Source organism: Nomascus leucogenys, chromosome 12 (genome assembly GCF_006542625.1).
Source record: "Nomascus leucogenys isolate Asia chromosome 12, Asia_NLE_v1, whole genome shotgun sequence".
NCBI lineage: Eukaryota > Metazoa > Chordata > Mammalia > Primates > Hylobatidae > Nomascus > Nomascus leucogenys.
The window spans coordinates 27,207,242-27,223,830 of NC_044392.1; the positions used below are offsets into that span (position 1 = coordinate 27,207,242).

The 16,589-nt window shown below is 38.6% G+C and overlaps 1 protein-coding gene across 5 annotated transcripts in view; it reads right to left on the reverse strand.

The window, feature by feature from the left end:
• The window catches only part of RABGAP1L (RAB GTPase activating protein 1 like), an 856,710-nt gene that overhangs the window by 453,089 nt on the left and 387,032 nt on the right, over positions 1 to 16,589 (reverse strand). The window lies entirely within an intron of this gene.

Below are 16,589 nucleotides of genomic sequence, written 5' to 3' on the forward strand. Positions count from 1 at the left end.
CACAGTGCACTGCAGCCTTCAACTCATGGGCTCAAGCAATGCTCCCATCTCAGCCTCCCAAGTAGCTGGATCTACAGGGAATGCCACTGCACCTGGCTTACTCTCAGTTATCATAAGATTATTTCCAAAACCTTGGGGGAGGTTGAAGGAAGGGATTATAAACTGTCTTGTCTTCTATAGCTTGTCTTCTAGCTAGTTTTAATCTCAAGGGTTTCAGACTGGTATAGTGCTCAACCCCTCTTTAATGGCAATGTTAATTCTTCTATACTATTTGTAGGAAAAAATCAAGCTTCTGAAATTATTCTTGGTTTAGGGAATTCAGCAACAAGTTGGCTTGGCTTTTCAATAGTTTTACTTCTTCAGCTTGTTCCATTTCTTGAGATCTCAAGAGCTATTACTAAAAGTCTCAGATTTTTACTTCATCTCTACATACTTCTAAAATTTAGCCTGGAATGGTGGCCAACTTTGTATAGACTTGCAGTGGCTTTTCTCTTTACCAGAATGCTATGTTACAATATCTAAATAGGATTGCATTCCAATGTTTAAAATCCAGTCTCCTCCTTTAATGCTTTCTTATGTTATCTTTCAGTACCTACAGCCACCACTTTCCCATCCTCTGAAAGAAAATTTTGTTGAGTTTTACTTTCTATAATTTACATTATGAAAAAATTGAAATAGTCAAAACAATACTCTACCCTGGGGAAATAACCCTGCTTCTTCTATCTCCTTTTGAAATCTACTAGTGAACTGAGAAAATGTAATCTCTTTAAGAAGTATAGGGTACAGGATACCAATAAGTGTCAGCAGAAATTGCTAACATAGTAGCCTCTGGCTTTCCTGTCATTTTTGAGTAGGATATAACCTATCAGATGAATCTGAGGGCATTAATCTAGTTTTCAGTATCCACTTTGCACTCACACAGGACCCAAGTTCATGGTTTTAGATACACTGAAAATAACATATGCTGTATCCTACCTACCTATACAATTTCAGATATCGGCCACTAAATTTTTAAATCTTCATGGGATAAGCACGATAGTAAAACATTTTCATAGTTGAAAACTCATTAAAAACTTTAGATCACTATTGTAGTTTTAAATTATTTTCTAAGCCCTTTTTGGTACTTCCAACAAAGCTTGTAAATATGCTACCTAGAGATTCAGGTATACTTTTAGTGTTACTTAAACATATGCAGCTAAAATAAACATCAAATAATTAAGAATGTTAAACATAAAAATCAGGAAAAGTGGTAAGGATATAGAATCTGAAGTTTCAGTAGCAGTTAAACGTTCCAACCAAAATGAATAATTAAGCAAAATGAGGGGAACCTAGCCAAATACTGAAATATTGGAAGATGGGTGGTATGCAGAAGCCCTCTGCAAATTTCTGTGGGTATCAAAAAAGTACATCTCACAAAAAGATGAAAAATAGTGATTTTACTGTTTTGAAAAATTTACAGAGTAATTTCATTTGCACACTGCCATGAGAAAATCAGGTTATAAAATTTATCTCCAATCTTAGGCATATAATATGATATATCCATATATAAGCAAAACAAGTTCAGAGTTTCTGCATTATTTCTACTTATAGTTTTAAATATATGGTAGACAGGACTTTTAAAGTAAGGGTAATAGAGCACTTTAGTAACAAAAACTATCATTTTATAAATAGATAAATTAAGAGGGTAAACAACTTAACTAATGTTATACAGCAAAGAGTTTAAAAACAGAATCTTAGATTACTTGGCTTCAATTCTGTAGATCATGCTTTCTCTTAATTACCTTCACCCTGAGAGATTATGCACACAGGTTGTAAAATGAACATACGTAACATCAACCTGGGAAATGATCCATAAAGTCGCTTCTAAACTGCAACCTCCCATGCAAAGAAAGCACTCATGCTAAGCTGCCAAGAGCACTGATGCATTTAACAGGCATTAAGCCTCTTAATTAGTTGGTGTTTTAGGACATATTTGTACAATTGAGGCTCAGGAAAGGAACTAAAACAAAAAGTATAAGTAATCAGAACATCAAGTCTAATGTCAAATTGCAGCTGGTCATGGAGACCTTCAAAGACCCTTCATATTTAACTAGGTGAATAGTCTGTCTCGGTGTAAGACTAAATTTCATCTGTTGCTAAAAGACAAAATAAATATGATTATTTTCAAATACTACGTAATAGGTAATAAACTGATGCATCTAAGGTCAATTTAAATACAAATACAATGACTCCATATCCAAACTTTGCAGATAAATTCCCCGTGTCTAAAAGAACACAGAATTACTTTCAATTTACACACATTTAAAGAAAGTTAAGCTCTATGGTATAAGATATACTTCTTTTCTTTCTTCTTTTCTTTTAGACAGTGTCTCACTCTGTTGCCTAGGATGAACTACAGTAGCACAATCACAGCTCACTGCATCCTCAACCTCCTGTGCTCAAGCAATTTTCCCACCTCAGCCACCTGATTACCTGGGCGTACAGGCACACACTATCACATTCAGCTAATTTTTTATTTTTTTGAAGAGATGAGGTCTCGCTACATTGCCCAGGCTGGTCTCAAACTCGTAGGCTCAAGTGATCCTCCTGCCTCAGCCTTCCAAAGTACCAGGATTACAGGTGTGAGCCACCGCACCCAGGCTTACTTGCTCTTTTCATCAGCTCTACCATCTTAAAAATAACCAATGCTTACATTCACTGAGAACTGGTGTGCTAAATGCCAGGTGGTAGCAGGAAAAGGCTACTGTTATTATACCCCTAACGTTTTACACAGAAAGAAACATCACTGCTAGCAAGATCAAGAATGAAGATTTGAATACAGGTTTGTTTAATTTTAAATCTCTATGTCAAAACTCAGTTTTAAAAAGGGAATTTAATAAAATCCCAATTGGCCTTGGTTTAATTTAACTGTTTTATCTTAATGCAAAGGATGCAATTTACTAAAAACAAATAGCTAAACAAATCATCTCTATAATCCTTTTCCTCAATTTTTGTAAAGCAATTCTAATGGTTCTAATTCCCTTAGCTAACAAGGACTGAAAGAAGCATCTTTAAAAGCACCTTCTATGGAAAAGGATTCAGAGCAAAGTTCCTATTCCCTCTTATCACAAATGGCACATTACAGGAAAGCAAAGAGCTGATAAATTTACAGAACTGAGTGTTATCTAAATTATATGAACAACAAATATCTAAACTTCGTTTATACTAAAACTTTGGCTTAATACAGCCATTCTCTAGAGGAGTGGTTTAATAGTCAATTTTTTAAAAACAAAACTGAGTCACTATCTCAATATATTTATATCTAATAGGCTACCAACATACACTACTATCAACCTGTACTTTAAAAAATTTTAGATAAAATATATGTGAGTGAATGGTCTAATATGTTCTCTCACCCACTTGGTTATAGTATACTCTTCACTTTGGACATCATTGATCTAAAGATGTGAAATTTTTCCAGCTTCTACTTTTTCTAGTATTGCTTTGAGACCCAACTTTAGAGCAGCTTAAAGGACTTTTTTTCCTAATGCTCAGAAGAGCTACTAGAATATAAAATTCAAGAGTCTAAAAGAGTTTACAGGCTAGGTCTAAAAAAAGCCTTATTTTCTTTAAATTTCCATTTAGATTTATCTTCTTAAGATTCTTTCTTTATGACAGAACCTTTCTACTTAAAACTTTCTACTTTAATGCTAAAATAGATGCCATACAGATTGGAAGCAACATGTGTGAAAAAGAGAAATAGCAGAACACTGCAAGTATAACCAAAGCTAATATTTATTAAATAATACCATGCACAAAGCAATACGTTAAGCATTCAAAATGTACTATGTCATTCAATTCTCAAAAAATCCAACAGGCTGGGAAGCAATTAGGTAACTTCTACAAAATTACATAGGCAGTAACAGGAAAAGTGAGTATTACAACCCAGGTTTGAACCGAGGTTCCAAGATGGCTGAATAGGAACAGCTACAGTCTACAGCTCCCAGCATGAGCAATGCAGAAGACAGGTGATTTCAGCATTTCCAACAGAGGTACCGGGTTCATCTCACTGGGGCTTGTCGGACAGTGGGTGCAGCCCACGGAGCAGGGTGGGGCATCGCCTCACCTGGAAGTACAAGGGGTTGGGGAACTCCCTTTCCTAGCCAAGGGAAGCCATGACAGACAGTACCTGGAAAATTGGGATGCTCCCACCCTAATACTGCGCTTTTCCAATGGTCTTAGCAAACGGGAACACCAGGAGATTATATCCCGCACCTGGCTTGGAGGGTCCCACGCCCATGGAGCCTCACTCACTGCTAGCACAGCAGTCTGAGATCAAGCCACAAGGTGGCAGCAAGGCTGGGGGAGGGGCATACACCATTGCTGAAGCTTAAGGAGGTAAACAAACCAGCAGGGAAGCTTGAACTGGGTGGAGCCCACCACAGCTCAAGGAGGCCTGCCTGCCTCTCTAGACTCCACCGCTGGGGGCAGGACATAGCTGAATAAATGGCAGCAGAAACTTCTGCAGACTTAAACGTCCCTGTCTGACAGCTTTGAAGAGAGTAGTGGTTCTCCCAGCATGCAGTTTGGGATCTGAGAATGGACAGACTGCCTCCTCAAGTGCGTCCCTGACCCATGAGTAGCCTAACTGGGAGACATCTTCCAGTAGGGGCCAACCGACACCTCATACACCCAGGTGCCCCTCTGAGATGAAGCTTCCAGAGGAAGGATCAGGCAGCAACATTTGCCAATCTTCAATATTTGCTATTCTGCAGCCTCCACTGGTGATACCCAGGCAAACAGAGTCTGGAGAAGACCTCGAGCAAACTCCAACAGACCTGTAACAGAGGGTCCTGACTGTTAAGAAGGAAAACTAACAAACAGAAAGGACATCCACACCAAAACCCCATCTGTAGGTCACCACCATCAAAGACCAAAGGTAGATAAAACCACAAAGATTGGGAGAAACCAGAGCAGAAAAACTGAAAATTCTAAAAATCAGAGTGCCTCTTCTCCTCCAAAGGAGCGCAGCTCCTTGCCAGCAACGGAACAAAGCTGGACAGAGAATGACTTTGACAAGTTGAGGGAAGAAGACTTCAGACGATCAGTAATAACAAACTTATCCGAGCTAAAGGAGGATGTTTGAACCCATCGCAAAGAAGCTAAAAACCATGAAAAAAGATTAGACGAATAGCTAAATAGAATGAACAGCACAGAGAAGACCTTAAATAACCTGATGGAGCTGAAAACCATGGCACGCATGCACAAGCTTCAGCAGCCGATTCAATCAAGTGGAAGAAAGGGTATCAGTGACTGAATATCAAACGAATGAAATGAAGCAAGAAGAGAAGTTTAGAGAAAAAAGAGTAAAAAGAAACAAACAAAGCCTCCAAGAAATATGGGGTTATGTGAAAAAAACAAATCTACACCTGATTGGTGTACCTGAAAGTGACGAGGAGAATGGACCCAAGTTGGAAAACACTCTGCAGGATATTATCCAGGAGTACTTCCCCAACCTAAAAAGACAGGCCAACATTCAATTCAGGAAATACAGAGAATGCCACAAAGATACTCCTTGAGAAGAGCAACTCTAAGACACATAATTGTCAGATTCACCAAAGTTGAAATGAAGGAAAAAATGTTAAGGGCGGCCAGAGAGAAAGATCAGGTTACCCACAAAGGGAAGCCTATCAGACTAACAGCTGATCTCTCGGCAGAAACTCTATAAGCCAGAAGAGAGTGGGGCTGATATTCAACATTCTTAAAGAAAAGAATGTTCAACCCAGAATTTCATATCCAGCCAAACTAAGCTTCATAAGTGAAGGAGAAATAAAATCCTTTACAGACAAGCAAATGCTGAGGGATTTTGTCACCACCAGGCCTGCCCTAAAAGAGCTCCTGAAGGAAGCACTAAACATGGAAAGAAACAACCGGTAACAGCCACTGCAAAAACATGCCAAATGGTAAAGACCATCAAGGCTAGGAAGAAACTGCATCAACTAATGAGCAAAATAACCAGCTAAAATCATAATGACAGGATCAAATTCACACATAACAATATTAAACTTAAATGTAAACGGGCTAAATGCTCCAATTAAAAGACACAGACTGGCAAATTGGATAAAGAGTCAAGACCCATCAGTGTGCTGTATTCAGGAAACCCATCTCACATGCAGAGACAAACACAGGCCCAAAATAAAGGGATGAAGGAAGATCTACCAAGCAAATGGAAAACAAAAAAAAGCAGGGGTTGCAATCCTAGTCTCCGATAAAACAAACTTTAAGCCAACAAAGATCAAGGAGACAAAGAAGGCCATTACATAACGGTAAAGGGATCAATTCAACAAGAAGAGCTAACTATCCTAAATATATATGAACCCAATACAGGAGCACCCAGATTCATAAAGCAAGTCCTTAGAGACCTAAAAAGAGACTTAGACTCCCACACAATAATAATGGGAGACTTTAACACCCCACTGTCAACATTAGACAGATCAATGAGACAGAAAGTTAACAAGGATACCCAGGAATTGAACTCAGCTCTGCACCAAGCGGACCTAATAGACACCTACAGAACTCTCCACCCCAAATCAACAGAATATACATTCTTCTCAGCACCACATCACCCTTATTCCATAATTGACCACATAATTGTAAGTAAAGCACTCCTCAGCAAATGTTAAAGAACAGAAATTATAACTGTCTCTCAGACCACAGTGCAATCAAACTAGAACTCAGGATTATGAAACTCACTCAAAACCGCTCAACTACATGGAAACTGAACAACCTGCTCCTGAATGACTACCAGGTACATAACGAAATGAAGGCAGAAATAAAGATGTTCTTTGAAACCAATGAGAACAAAGACACAACATACCAGAATCTCTGGGACACATTTAAAGCAGTGTGTGGAGGAAAATTTATAGCACTAAATGCCCACGAGAGTTAAGCAGGAAAGATCTAAAATTGACATCCTAACATCACAATAAAAAGAACTACAGAAGCAAGAGCAAACACATTCAAAAGCTAGCATAAGGCAAGAAATAACTAAAATCAGAGCAGAACTGAAGGAGAGAGACACAAAAAACCCTTCAAAAAATCAATGAATCCAGGAGCTGGTTTTTTGAAAAGATCAACAAAATTGACAGACCGCTAGCAAGACTAATAAAGAAGAAAACAGAGAAGAATCAAATAGATGCAATAAAAAATGATAAAGGGGATATCACCACCGATCCCACAGAAATAAAACTACCATCAGAGAATACTATAAACACTTTTAGCAAATAAACTAGAAAATCTAGAAGAAATGGATAAACTCCTTGACACATACACGCTCCTAAGACTAAACCAGGAAGAAGTTGAATCCCTGAATAGTCCAATAACAGGCTCTGAAATTGAGGCAATAATTAATAGTTTACCAACCAAAAAAAGTCCAGGTCCAGATGGATTCACAGCCGAATTCCACCAGAGGTACAAGGAGGAGCTGATACCATTCCTTCTGAAACTATTCCAATCGATAGAAAAAGAGGGAATCCTCCCTAACTCATTTTATGAGGCCAGCATCATCCTGATACCAAAGCCTGGCAGAGACACAACAAAAAAAGAGAATTTTAGACCAATATCCCTGATGAACATCGATGTAAAAATCCTCAATAAAACACTGGCAAACCGAATCCAGCAGTACATCAAAACGCTTATCCACCACGATCAACTTGGCTACATCCCTGGGATGCAAGGCTGGTTCAACATATGCAAATCAATAAACATAATCCATCATATAAACAGAACCAAAGACCAAAACCAGCTGATTATCTCAACAGATGCAGAAAAGGCCTTTGGCAAAATTCAATAGCCCTTCATGCTAAAAACTCTTTTTTTTTTTTTTTTTGAGACGGAGTCTCACGCTGTCACCCAGGCTGAAGTGCAGTGGCACCATCTCGGCTCACTACAAGCTCTGACTCCCAGGTTCATGCCACTCTCCTGCCTCAGCCTCTGGAGTAGCAGGGACTACAGGTGCCCACCACCTTGCCTGGCTATTTTTTGTATTTTTAGGAGATACGGGGTTTCACTGCATTAGCCAGGATGGTCTCAATCTCCTGACCTCGTGATGTGCCTGCCTTGGCCTCCAAAAGTGCTGGGATTACAGGTGGAGAGCCACCGCGCCCGGCCTAATAACTCTTAATAAACTAGGTATTGATGGGACATATCTCAAAATAATAAGAACTATTTATGACAAACCCACAGCCAATATCATACTGAATGGGCCAAATCCGGAAGCATTCCCTTTGAAAACTGGCACAAGACAGGGATGCCCTCTCTCACCACTCCTATTCAAAATAGTGTTGGAAGTTCTGGCCATGGCAGTCAGGCGGGAGAAAGAAATAAAGGGTATTCAATTAGGAAAAGAGGAGGTCAAATTGTCCCTGTTTACAGATGACATGATTGTATATTTACAAAACCCCATCATTTCAGCCCAAAATCTCCTTAAGCTGATAAGCAACTTCAGCAAAGTCTCAGGATACAAAATCAATGTGCAAAAATCACAAGCATTCCTCTACATCAATAACAGACAAACAGCCAAATCATTAGTGAACTCTCATACACAATTGCTACAGACAACAAAATACCTAGGAATCCAACTTACAAGGGATGTGAAGGACCTCTTCAAGGAGAACTACAAACCACTGCTCAATAAAATAAAAGGGTACACAAACAAATGGAAGAACATTCCATGCTCGTGAAGAGGAAGAATCAATATTTTGAAAATGTCCATATTGCCCAAGGTAATTTATAGATTCAATGCCATCCCCATCAAGCTACCAATGACTTTCTTCACAGAAGTGGAAAAAACTACTTTAAAGTTCATATGGAACCAAAAAAGAGCCCGCATTGCCAAGACAACCATAAGCAAAAAGAACAAAGCTGGAGGCATCACGTTACCTGACTTCAAGCTATACCACAAGACTACAGTAACCAAAACAGCATGGCACTGGTACCAAAACAGAGATATAGACCAATGGAACAGAACAGAGCCCTCAGAAATAACACCACACATCTACAACCATCTGATCTTTGACAAACCTGACAAAAACAAGAAATGGGGAAATGATTCCCTATTTAATAAATGGTGCTGGGAAAACTGGCTAGCCATATATAGAAAGCTGAAACTGGATCCCTTCCTTATACCTTATACAAAAATTAATTCAAGATGGATTAAAGACTTTAATGTTAGAACTAAAACCATAAAAACTCTAGGAGAAAACCTAAGCAATACCATTTAGGACACTGGCATGGGCAAGGACTTCATAACTAAAACACCAAAAACAATGGCAACAAAAGCAAAAATAGACAAATGGGATCTAATTAAACTAAAGAGCTACTGCACAGCAAAAGAAACTATCACCAGAGTAAACAGGCAACCTAAAGAATGGGAGAAAATTTTTGCAATCTACCCATCTGACAAAGAGCTAATATCCAGAATCTACAAAGAACTTGAACAAATTTACCAGAAAAAATCAAACAACCCCATCAAAAAGTGGGTGAAGGATATGAACAGACACTTCTCAAAAGAAGACATTTATGCAGCCAAAAGACACATGAAAAAATGCTCATCATCACTGGCCATCAGAGAAATGCAAATCAAAACCACAATGAGATACCATCTCACACCAGTTAGAATGGCCATCATTAAAAAGTCAGGAAACAACAGGTGCTGGAGAGGATGTGGAGAAGTAGGAACACTTTTATACTGTTGGTGGGACTATAAACTAGTTCGACCATTGTGGAAGACAGTGTGGCAATTCCTCAATGACCTAGAACTAGAAATACCATTTGACCCAGCCAACCCATTACTGGGTATATACCCAAAGGATTATAAATCATGCTGTTATAAAGACACATGCATACGTATGTTTATTGCGGCACTATTCACAATAGCAAAGACTTGGAACCAACCCAAATGTCCATCAGTGATAGACTGGATTAAGAAAATGTGGCACATATACACCACGGAATACTATGCAGCCATAAAAAGGGATGACTTCATGTCCTTTGTAGGGACATGGCTGAAGCTGGAAACCATCATTCTGAGCAAACTATCGCAAGGACAGAAAACCAAACACCGCATGTTCTCAATCATAGGTGGGAATTGAACAATGAGAACACTTGGGCACAGGGTGGGGAACATCACACACCAGGGCCTGTTGTGGGGTGTGAGGAGAGGGGAGGGATAGCATTAGGAGATATACCTAATGTAAATTACGAGTTAACGGGTACAGCACACCCACGTGGCACACGTACACATATGTAATAAACCTGCATGTTGTGCACACGTACCCTAGAACTTAACGTATAATAAAGAAAATAATAAAAAAAAGAAATGAAAAAAATAAAAAATAAAACCCAGATTTACCTGATGCTAAGTTCTTTACCACTAAGTTTAACCTCCAACTAAGCCTATATATGATTTATCTATGAAAATATAATAAAAAAAATATGTATTTACTATGTGCCAGTATTCGATAATTTATTCTTGAAAACTATACTGTAAATAGGAGCTCTTATTATTCTGAATGATAAATGAGGAAACCTAGGTTCAAATCACTCTTTAGTCTTTTGTGTGACCCCAGGCAACTTATTTAACTTTTTAATGAACGTAGGCAGTCTATCTCTAGTGCCCAGACTCTCAACACTACACTAATGTTTTTCTGTAACAATTTTGGCCTCCTAAAAAATTAGAAGACAAATTTACCACAGCCTACTATCACACTACAAAATGAGGTTATAAACATGAAAGATTATACATACATACACATATATACCTATGTGGTATTACGGGACTTACAGCTCCAGGTTACTTGGCATTTAAACAAAATTATCTCTAAGTTGTGCCACATGTCAGAAGTGAAATTCTATAATGGTTTTCATATATTTGACCATTTGTCTCCCAGGGAATTCAAAGTAGTTCTTTGAAAGATAACATAACAATTTTATAGTGCACAGTGAAATATCATTATAACCACCTTGTGGGTTAAAAAAAACTAAGTCATAGAAAAATTAAATGTCAGGATGCAGTTCAAAGAGTACATGGTAGCACTGAAAGAGTATACAAACGTCCCTAGATTAGTGGTATGTCTGTAGGGTTATACATCAAAGTTTAAGATCAATTCAGTAGACATTTACGGGGCACAAACTATACAGGATACAGAGTAGACAATGTTGGGTTTGGGAACATGTGAAAGATTATTCTTATGTAGTTTATATTCTGGCAGAGAACAAAAAGATGTGTAAAGAACTATAAGGGAAGGGTTAAATACTAATAAAATTTAGAAGAGATTTACAAAGAAACCAAAAAAGAGGAAAATTACTCCTAGGTTGAAAAGCAGGAGAAAGCCTAAGAGGGACTAGGCATTTGATCTGGACTTTAGAAATAGTTCAAATGTTCATAGCAAAGAGAAATGGAAGCACCAACATAAGCAAAGAAATGGTTTTCCCAAAGCAGGGTTCAGAGATTGTTGTACCACAGCACGTATGACAAGAGAAATGAGGTCTAAGATTGGAAAGGGAGGTTCAGGGCAGATTGTAGACCGCGTTACCAGGCAAGCTAAGGACTTCTGAATTTGTTTCTAAAGAAAATAAGGAAATTACATAACAATGTGAGCTTCAAGGACATTCAACTGGCAGCATTTTTAAAAGGTGGATTAAGGAAGAGAGTAACTAACTGGGTAAGTCCTTATTGAACAATACTCTTGCATACGGTATGTGAAGCCACTAGATATTCATGGAAGATCTTCCTTACATGTCTAAAACACCAAAAGCAATGGCAACAAAAGCCAAAATTGACAAATGGGATCTAATTAAACTAAAGAGCTTCTGCATAGCAAAAGAAACTACCATCAGAGTGAACAGGCAACCTACAGAATGGGAGAAAATTTTTGCAACCTACTCATCTGACAAAGGGCTAATATCCAGAATCTACAATGAACTCAAACAAATTTACAAGAAAAAAACAAACAACCCCTTCAAAAAGTGGGTGAAGGATATGAACAGACACTTCTCAAAAGAAGACATTTATGCAGCCCAAAAACACATGAAAAAATGCTCATCATCACTGGCCATCAGAGAAATGCAAATCAAAACCACAATGAGATACCATCTCACACCAGTTAGAATGGCCATCATTAAAAAGTCAGGAAACAACAGGTGCTGGAGAGGATGTGGAGAAACAGGAACACTGTTACACTGTTGGTGGGACTGTAAACTAGTTCAACCATTGTGGAAGTCAGTGTGGCGATTCCTCAGGGATCTAGAACTAGAAATACCATTTGACTCAGCCATCCCATTACTGGGTATATACCCAAAGGACTATAAATCATGCTGATATAAAGGCCCTTGCACACGTATGTTTATTGCCGCACTATTCACAATAGCAAAGAGTTGGAACCAACCCACATGTCCAACAACGATAGACTGGATTAAGAAAATGTGGCACATATACACCATGGAATACTATGCAGCCATAAAAAATGATGAGTTCGTGTCCTTTGTAGGGACATGAATGAAACTGGAAAACATCATTCTCAGTAAACTATCGCAAGGACGAAAAACCAAACACCGCATGTTCTCACTCATAGGTGGGAATTGAACAATGAGAACTCGTGGACACAGGAAGGGGAACATCACACTCTGGGGACTGTTGTGGGGTGGGGGGAGGGGGGAGGGACAGCATTAGGAGATATACCTAATGCTAAATGACAAGTGAATGGGTGCAGCAAAACAACATGGCACATGGATACATATGTAACAAACCTGCACATTGTGCACATGTACTCTAAAACCTAAAGTATAAAAACAAAAAAAAAAAGTTAGTTTCACTGGAAGATTTTAGAGTTGAAAAAAATTATAACTTTTTTGTGTTCTTTAAAAGATATTGATACATGCATCAGAGAAATACTTTTCCACAATGACCACAAACAACGCAGAATAATATGGAAAATTCACACGATGGCAGATCATTAGCGTTATGCTCTCAGGTAGCACCACTCTACACCTCTCTCCATAGTAACTAGCTTCCTCTTCTTTACTGGCTGTTGACAGCTCCAAGTTGGATATGTCTGAGAAGTACTGTATATGGTTGTAATAATCTAAGTAGGAATGTCTAAAGTATGGCAATTACAGAAAAAAAAGGGAAAGCGGGGGGATGAATGGGATAGATGTTAGGGGTAAAGCAAGGGTAGTCAGTTTTTCCTCATCCTTCTGCCACGACTTGATAAGATGCCTATGGTATAGGCTCCCATAGAATACTACACACTGCTGGCCGGGCATGGTGGCTCACGCCTGTAGTCCCAGCACTTTGGGAGGCCAAGGCGGGTGGATCACGAGGTCAGGAGATCAAGACCATCCCGGCTAACACGGTGGAACCCCGTCTCTACTGAAAATACAAAAAATTAGCTGGGCGAGGTGGCGGGCGCCTGTGGTCCCAGCTACTCGGGAGGCTGAGGCAGGAGAATGGCGTGAACCCCGGGGGGCAGAGCCTGCAGTGAGCCAAGATCCTGCCACCGCACTCCAGCCTGGGCGACAGCGAGACTCCGTCTCAAAAAAAAAAAAAAGACTACTACACACTGCTAGCTCAGCACTTATCACATTATATCATAACTTCCTGCTTTCCTGTTTATGTATAACTCTCCTCAACTCATAGCATCTCAAGGACTGCCTTGGTTATAATTGTATCCGAAGTACTTAACACAGTTTCTGGCATGTAGACAATATTCAGTACATATCTATTGACCAAATGATTCTAGCAGCAAATACATGAAATGACATCATAATTTTTCTACTTTTCATTAAGAGAAAGAAGTAATCTGCCCATTCTACTTAAGGATCCCATTCTTTGATCAAGGATTTAATTAGGTGAAAAGTGAGAATGTGCTCAGAGCCACGGTGACAAGTGCTGTCAGCAGAGTAGGAGATACCCCGACCTTCAAAATTTCCAAAGAATGCTTAGCAGTAGCCTCTGGGTTGTCCTTCTGGTATCTCTAACCACCTCGGTGAACACTACTGAGTTGGGTAGCATGCATGCACTGATGTTGCATACAACGCAATAGCATGTGCATGGAGACTGGGAAAGTAACTTTGTGTAAAGTAATGGAGGGACACCAAAGGCAACCCCTGCTGTGCTGATGAGACTGGCTCTGGATTCAGTGGGCCAAAGAGTTAATGTTGTTTTATCTGAATGCGAATATAAATTTCACATTTATATGTTTATGTTTATTTAGTCTAGAGGTACTGGTTTCAAAGTAACATTTCTTAATGAATAGTAAACCACTTATAAACCTAATATATCAGTAACTCCATATAAGATTATAATATTCAAAATTCCTCCTTAGGGTCACATTAGTTATATAAAACAGTTTTATTTTCAATAAAATCTTTATCAAAACATAAACATACAGTTCAAAAACTGTATCTTAATAAGGGTCAGAAATATTTAAAACAGAATTTTTAAATTAAACAGCAATTTTTACAATCTAATTACATAATGTATAATTTAATTAAAGTTATAAAAAAGACTTAGAGAAAATGTGACTTCAAGTTAAATTTAATCATGATGGAGTTTGAAAATGAGGCACTTGTTAAGAAATAATCTTGCTTCTTCTCTTCCTTCCCTACTTATTTCCTTTCTTGAATCATTAAAAACAAAATAAAAACAAAAAACTTATCAAGCAGCTACTTTCTGCCTGTGAGGCATAAAAGGCAGACTGGATCCAATCTTCCTAGAGCTCAGAGCTACCTTAGGTGCTATGGTCTGAATATGGTTTGTTTGTCCCCACCCAAATCTCAGGTTGAAATTTAATCTCCAGTGTGGTGGTAGTGGGAGGTAGGGCCTAGTGGGAAGTGGATCCCTACTGAAGGGCTTTGTGCCCTCCTTATGGTAGTGAGCTTCCGCTCTGGAGAGACTGATTTTGTTCTCACAGGAATGGATTAGTTGCCCCTGAGAGCGGGTTGCCATAAAGGCAAGATGCCTCTTGGATTTGGTCCTTCTTCATACATGCTCACTTTCCCTTTGACATTCTCCATCATGTTTTGATGCAGTACAAAAGCCCTCACTAGAGGCCAACCCAATGCTGGTGCCAGGCTGCTTGTTCAGCCTGTAGAACTCTGAGCTAAATAAATCTCTTTTCTTTATAAACTACCAAGCCCCAGGGCATTCCTTTATAGCAACACAAAATGGACTAAGATACTAAGTAATGTTGTTAATAATGATGGTAGAGCAAATAACCAAAGTTAAAAGTAATCTGTAAAAATAAACAAAGGCTATGTATGAGTGGTCCATTAAGTCCTACTAACCTTTATCAAGAACACAGTTTTTAGAAGTTTACCACCTCAGATACTTAAAGTGGGCTTCTGGAACTATTTCTTTCCCAGCATGCAGTAATAAAAATAAGAGAAAATGTTTTCTTTGTATGTCATTGTAAAAACTCAGCATATAGTACTTTAAAAAGTAAAAAGTGATTGTATACTTCATGGTAGAATATTACAAATTATATCCAGAAGTAGTACTCAGCAATAGAAAAATGTTAAATACATAATAGCCTTATGATAAAAACTTATGCCATCATTATGTTATAGAAAATATTTGGAGGCATGGGAAAATGTTCACAAGGATGTGTTAAATGAAATTAAAATATAGGTTACAAGCAGAATATAGCATATACAAAATATACAAGATTGATTAGGGGAATGGTAACCCTACTTCCTCAAGAATCAAAAGCCTTTACTGTAACGTAGGGAAAATAAACAGAGGTTTCCGTTTCCTGTGTGAAACCCGTAGTTGTTCAACTCTGGTTGTGTATATTTTCATTCTGAACAATCAACATTTTATTTTGAAAGTGTTCATTATAGGCAGGAGAATGAAACCTGTCCATTTCTCCTACCCACAGCTCCTCCTAGAAATGAGAAAATAAACCCAATGCTTGTATACTTTCTCCAATATCTGAATTGTCATTATCCAAATAAATTTTATTAGCCATTTCCTAATAAAAACAGAGTTGCCAACTTTCCTCCTTTTAATTCTCCTTTTCCTATTTTTAGTTGCCAGTGTTCTGTAAATGGAAACCTTTTCTTAAAATAGAGGCCAGTAAAATGCTGTTTGCCCTCCTGCTCAATACCAAAGCTTAATGTCCAATGGCACATTAATAATAGACTATTAAAACTGCTTGGTCTACAAACAGATACTCTGTAACACTCCAAGCCTCCATTAAGAAATAGAGTCCAGGGCTGGGCACAGTAGCTCACACCTGTAATCGCAGCACTTTAGGAGGTTGAGGTGGGTGGATCACCTGAGGTCAGGAGTTGGAGATCAGACTGACCAACATGGAGAAACCTCGTCTCTACTAAAAATACAAAATTAGCCAGGTGTGGTGACATGCATCTGTAATCCCAGCTACTCGGGAGGCTGAGGCAGGAGAATCACTTGAACGTGGGAGGCAGAAGTTGCAGTGGGCCAAGATAGTGCCACTGCAATCCAGCCTGGGCAACAAGATTGAAAATGTCTCAAAAAATAAAAATTACAAAAAGAGAAATATGGAGTCCAGAAAATGGCAGAATCAGAT